The following is a 6,386-nucleotide window of genomic DNA, read 5'->3' as shown; positions in this document are numbered from 1 at the left end:
TGCGGAAGGTTCTATGGAAGGTTCTAGAAGGTTCTAGAAAAGTCCGGAAGAAACCACCAAGGAAGGTGGAGTCCCGGTGGGACTCCACCTCCATGGCCGGCCAACCCTAGTGGGGAGGAGTCCCAAGTGGACTCCCCCTTAGGGGGCCGGCCACCCCCCATATGGAAGGGGGAATCCCACCCCAAGTGGGATTCCCACCCTAGGTAGGTTTCCTTTTCATATGGAAGGTTTTGGTTTCGGGTCTTATTCGAAGACTTGGAGTCCAACACTTGGGATTCCACCTATATAATGAGGGGCCAAGGGAGGGGGCCGGCCACCCCAAGACCACAAGCTGGCCGCCCCATTGAAGTGGCCGGCCACCCCCTCCCAAACCCTAGCCGCCCCCGTCTCCTCCATATCTCCCGTGTAGCTTTAGCGAAGCTCCGCCGGAGTTCTCCACCGCCACCGACACCACGCCGTCGTGCTGTCGGATTCAAGAGGAGCTACTACTTCCGCTGCCCGCTGGAACGGGAGGTGGACGTCGTCTTCATCAACAACCGAACGTGTGACCGAGTACGGAGGTGCTGCCCGTTCGTGGCGCCGGAAGCGATCGTGATCAAGATCTTCTACGCGCTTTTGCAAGCGGCAAGTGAACGTCTACCGCAGCAACAAGAGCCTCATCTTGTAGGCTTTGGAATCTCTTCAAGGGTGAGACTCGATACCCCCTCGTTGCTACCGTCTTCTAGATTGCATCTTGGCTTGGATTGCGTGTTCGCGGTAGGAAATTTTTTGTTTTCTATGCAACGTTATCCTACAGTGGTATCAGAGCCATGTCTATGCATAGATGGTTGCACGAGTAGAACACAATGGTTTGTGGGCGTTGATGCTCTTGTTATCTTTAGTTTGAGTACTTTGCATCTTCGTGGCATAGTGGGATGAAGCGGCTCGGACTAACTTTACATGACCGCGTCCATGAGACTTGTTCCTCGTTCGACATGCAACTTGTATTGCATAAGAGGCTTTGCGGGTGTCTGTCTCTCCTACTATAGTGAAGATTCAATTTACTCTTCTATTGAAAACATTAGTATCAATGTTGTGGTTCATGTTCGTAGGTAGATTAGATCTCTCTCGAAAACCCTAAACCACGTAAAATATGCAAACCAAATTAGAGACGTCTAACTTGTTTTTGCAGGGTTTGGTGATGTGATATGGCCATAATGTGATGATGAATATGTATGAGATGATCATTATTGTATTGTGGCAACCGGCAGGAGCCTTATGGTTGTCTTTAAATTTCATGTTGAGTAGTATTTCAAAGTAGTTGTAATAGTTTCTACATGGAGGACAATCATGAAGACGGCGCCAGTGACCTTGACGCTACGCCGACGATGATGGAGATCATGCCCGAAGATGATGGAGATCATGTCCGTGCTTTGGAGATGAAGATCAAAGGCGCAAAGACAAAAGGGCCATATCATATCACATATGAACTGCATGTGATGTTAATCCTTTTATGCATCTTATTTTGCTTAGATCGCGACGGTAGCATTATAAGATGATCCCTCACTAAAATCTAAAGATAATGAAGTGTTCATCCTTAGTAGCACCGTTGCCAAGACTTGTCGTTTCGAAGCATCTCGTGATGATCGGGTGTGATAGAATCAACAAGTGCATACAACGGGTGCAAGACAGTTTTGCACATGCGGATACTAAGGTGGCCTTGACGAGCCTAGCATCTACAGACATGGTCTCGGAACACGTGATACCGAAAGGTAGAGCATGAATCATATGGTTGATATGATGAACACTTTGAGTGTTCGCCATTGAAATCACACCTTGTCTCGTGATGATCGGACTTAGGTGCGGTGGATTTGGTTCGTGTGATCACTAAGACAATGCGAGGGATATTGTTTTGAGTGGGAGTTCACCTAGATTTTTAATTATGTTGAATTAAAATTTGAACTCAATTTGTCATAAACTTAGTCTAAACTTTTGCAAATATATGTTGTAGAGATGGCGTCCCCAATCAATTTTAACCAGTTCCTAGAGAAAGAAAAACTTAAGAGCAACGGTAGCAACTTCACCGACTGGTTCCGTCATGTGAGGATCTTCCTCTCTGGCGGAAATCTGCAATATGTGCTTGATGCACCGCTAGGTGACCCTCCTGCAGAAACTGAAACCGATGAAGTAAAAGCTGTTTACGAGACTCGGAAAACTCGGTACTCTCAAGTTCAGTGTGCCATCCTGTGCAGTCTGGAATCTGATCTTCAAAAACGTTTTGAGCACCACGATCCTCATGAGTTGATGAATGAGCTGAAAGCTATATTCGAGACTCATGCGGCCGTGGAATGCTATGAAGCATCGAAACATTTCTTCAGCTGTATGATGGAAGAAGGTAGCTCCGTTAGTGAGCACATGCTCGCCATGACCGGGCATGCGAAGAAACTTAGTGACTTGGGAATAGTGATTCCTAACAGACTGGGGATTAATCGTGTCCTTCAATCACTGCCACCAAGTTACAAGAACTTTGGGCTGAACTACAATATACAGAACATGAACAAGGAGTTACCTGAACTCTTTGGCATGCTAAAAGCTGCTGAGATTGAGATCAAGAAAGAGCACCAAGTGTTGATGGTCAACAAGACCACCAGTTTCAAGAAACAGGGCAAGTCTAAGGGAAAATTCAAGAAGGGTGGCAAGAAAGCTGCCACGCCTCCTATGAAACCTAAGAACGGCCCTAAGCACGATCTTGAGTGCTATTACTGCAAGGAGAAGGGACACTGGAAGCGTAATTGCTCCAAGTATCTGGCTGATCTGAAGAGCGGCCTTATCAAGAAGAAGAAAGAAGGTATATCTGATATACATGTTATAGATGTTTATCTCACTGGTTCTCGTTCTAGTACCTGGGTATTTGATACTGGTTCGGTTGCTCATATTTGTAACTCGAAACAGCAACTAAAGAATAAACGAAGACTACTGAAAGATGAAGTGACGATGCGCGTTGGAAATGGATCCAAAGTCGATGTGATCGCTGTCGGCACACTTCCTCTACATCTACCTTCGGGATTAGTTTTAAGCCTAAATAATTGTTATTTTATACCCGCGTTGAGCATGAACATTTTATCTGGATCTTGTTTAATGCAAGACGGTTATTCATTCAAGTCTGAGAATAATGGTTGTTCTATTTTTATGAATAATATATTTTATGGTCGAGCACCACAAAAGAATGGCTTATTTCTGTTAGATCTCGATAGTAGTGATACGCATATACATAACATTGATGCTAAGCGAATTAAATTGAATGATAATTCTACTTATATGTGGCACTGTCGTCTTGGTCATATTGGAGTGAAACACATGAAGAAACTCCATACTGATGGATTACTTGAATCACTTGACTTTGAGTCACTTGATAGATGCGAAGCATGTCTAATGGGAAAAATGACAAAGACTCCATTTTCTGGTATGATGGAGCGAGCTACTGACTTATTGGAAATCATACATACCGATGTGTGTGGACCAATGAGCGTAGCATCACGCGGTGGTTATCGTTATGTTCTAACCTTCACAGATGATCTGAGTAGATATGGGTATATCTATTTCATGAAACATAAATCTGAAACTTTCGAGAAGTTTAAGGAAATCCAAAGTGAAGTAGAAAATCAACGTAACAAAAAGATTAAATTTTTACGATCTGATCGTGGAGGTGAATATCTGAGTTATGAGTTTGGCATGCATTTAAAGAAATGCGGAATACTTTCACAATTGACACCGCCGGGAACACCTCAACGTAACGGTGTGTCCGAACATCGTAATCGAACTCTCTTAGATATGGTTCGTTCTATGATGTCTCTTACTGATTTGCCGTTATCATTTTGGAGTTATGCATTAGAGACAGCTGCATTCACTTTAAATAGAGCACCATCAAAATCCATAGAAACGACACCGTATGAATTATGGCTTAATAAGAAACCTAAGCTGTCGTTCCTGAAAGTTTGGGGTTGCGAAGCCTATGTAAAGAAGTTACAACCGGACAAGCTAGAACCCAAAGCGGAGAAATGCATCTTCATAGGATACCCTAAGGAAACTATAGGGTATACTTTCTATCACAAATCCGAAGGCAAAATCTTTGTTGCTAAGAACGGAACCTTTCTTGAGAAAGAATTTCTCACTAAAGAAGTATTTGGAAGAAAAGTAGAACTTCGATGAGATTGATGAATCTATACTCGTTGATCGAGTAGCGCGATCGAAGTTGTACCTGTACCGCCTACACCGGCAACAGAGGAAGCTAATGATAATGATCATGAAACTTCGAACGAGGAAACTACTGAACCTCGCAGATCGACAAGGGAACGTACCACTCCTGATTGGTATGATCCTTGTCTAAATGTCATGATTGTGGATAACAATGATGAGGACCCTGCGACGTATGAAGAAGCAATGATGAGCCCAGATTCCAACAAATGGCAAGAAGCCATGAAATCCGAAATGGGATCCATGTATGATAACAAAGTATGGACTTTGGTAGATTTACCAGATAGCCGAAAGGCTGTCGAGAATAAATGGATCTTCAAGAGAAAAACAGATGCTGATGGTAATATTACTGTCTATAAAGCTCGACTTGTCGCAAAGGGTTTCCGACAAATTCAAGGAGTTGACTACGATGAGACTTTCTCACCTGTAGCGAAGCTAAAATCTGTGAGGATTTTGTTAGCAATAGCTGCATTTTTCGATTATGAGATTTGGCAGATGGATGTCAAAACGGCGTTCCTTAATGGAGACATTGAGGAAGAGTTGTATATGGTACAACCCAAAGGTTTTGTCAATCCTAAAAATGCTGACAAAGTATGCAAACTTCAGCGTTCAATCTATGGACTGAAGCAAGCATCGAGAAGTTGGAACCGACGCTTTGATAAGGTGATCAAAGACTTCGGGTTTATACAATGTCATGGAGAGGCCTGTATTTACAAGAAAGTGAGTGGGAGCTCTGTAGCATTCCTGATATTATATGTAGATGACATATTATTGATCGGGAATGATATAGAACTATTAAGCAGTGTAAAAGGTTATTTGAATAATAGTTTTTCAATGAAAGACCTTGGTGAAGCATCGTATATATTAGGCATCAAGATTTATAGAGATAGATCAAGACGCCTAATAGGGCTATCACAGAGTACATATCTGGACAATATTCTAAAGAAGTTTAGAATGGACGAAATTAAGAAAGGGTTCTTACCTATGTTACCAGGCAAGGTCTTGAGTAAGACTCAAGGACCGGCGATGGCAGAAGAAAGAGAAAGGATGAGTAATATCCCCTATGCCTCGGAAGTAGGATCTATCATGTATGCCATGCTATGTACTAGACCGGATATAGCACATGTTGTTAGTTTGACTAGCAGATATCAAAGTGATCCAGGAATGGAACACTGGACAGCGGTCAAGAATATCCTGAAGTACTTGAAAAGAACTAAGGATATGTTTCTTTGTTATGGAGGTGACCAAAAGCTCGTTGTAAGTGGTTACACTGATGCAAGTTGGAACACTGATCCTGATGACTCTAAGTCACAGTCTGGGTACGTGTTTATATTGAATGGTGCTGCAATAAGCTGGGCAAGCTCGAAGCAGTGCACGGTGGCGAAGTCTTCAACAGAATCAGAGTACATAGCGGCTTCAGAGGATTCATCAGAAGCGGTATGGATGAAGAGGTTCATTGTAGAGCTCGGTGTGGTTCCTAGTGCATTGGACCCATTAATCATTTACTGTGATAACATGGGTGCCATCGCCAATGCACAAGAGCCAAGGTCACACAAGAGGCTGAAGCATATCAAGCTACGTTACCACTCGATTCGCGAATACATCGAAGATGGAGAAGTAAAGATTTGCAAAGTACACACTGATCTGAATGTAGCAGATCCGTTGACTAAAGCTCTCCCTAGGGCAAAGCATGACCAACACCAAAATGCCATGGGTGTTAGGTATATTACAGTGTAATCTAGATTATTGACTCTAGTGCAAGTGGGAGACTGAAGGAGATATGCCCTAGAGGCAATAATAAAGTGGTTATTATTTATATCTTTATGTTTATGATAAATGTTTATATGTCATGCTATAATTGTATTAACCGAAACATTAGTACATGTGTGATATGTAGACAAACAAAGAAGTCCCTAGTATGCCTCTTAACTAGCTTGTTGATTAATGGATGATTAGTTTCATAATCATGAACATTGGATGTTATTAATAACAAGGTTATATCATTGTATGAATGATGTAATGGACACACCCAATTAAGCGTAGCATAAGATCTCGTCATTAAGTTATTTGCTATAAGCTTTCGATACATAGTTACCTAGTCCTTATGACCATGAGATCATGTAAATCACTTATACCGGAAAGGTACTTTGATT

This window comes from Lolium perenne, chromosome 3, assembly GCF_019359855.2.
Source record: "Lolium perenne isolate Kyuss_39 chromosome 3, Kyuss_2.0, whole genome shotgun sequence".
Classification (NCBI taxonomy): Eukaryota; Viridiplantae; Streptophyta; class Magnoliopsida; order Poales; family Poaceae; genus Lolium; species Lolium perenne.
Note: the sequence above shows the minus strand (reverse complement) of the source record.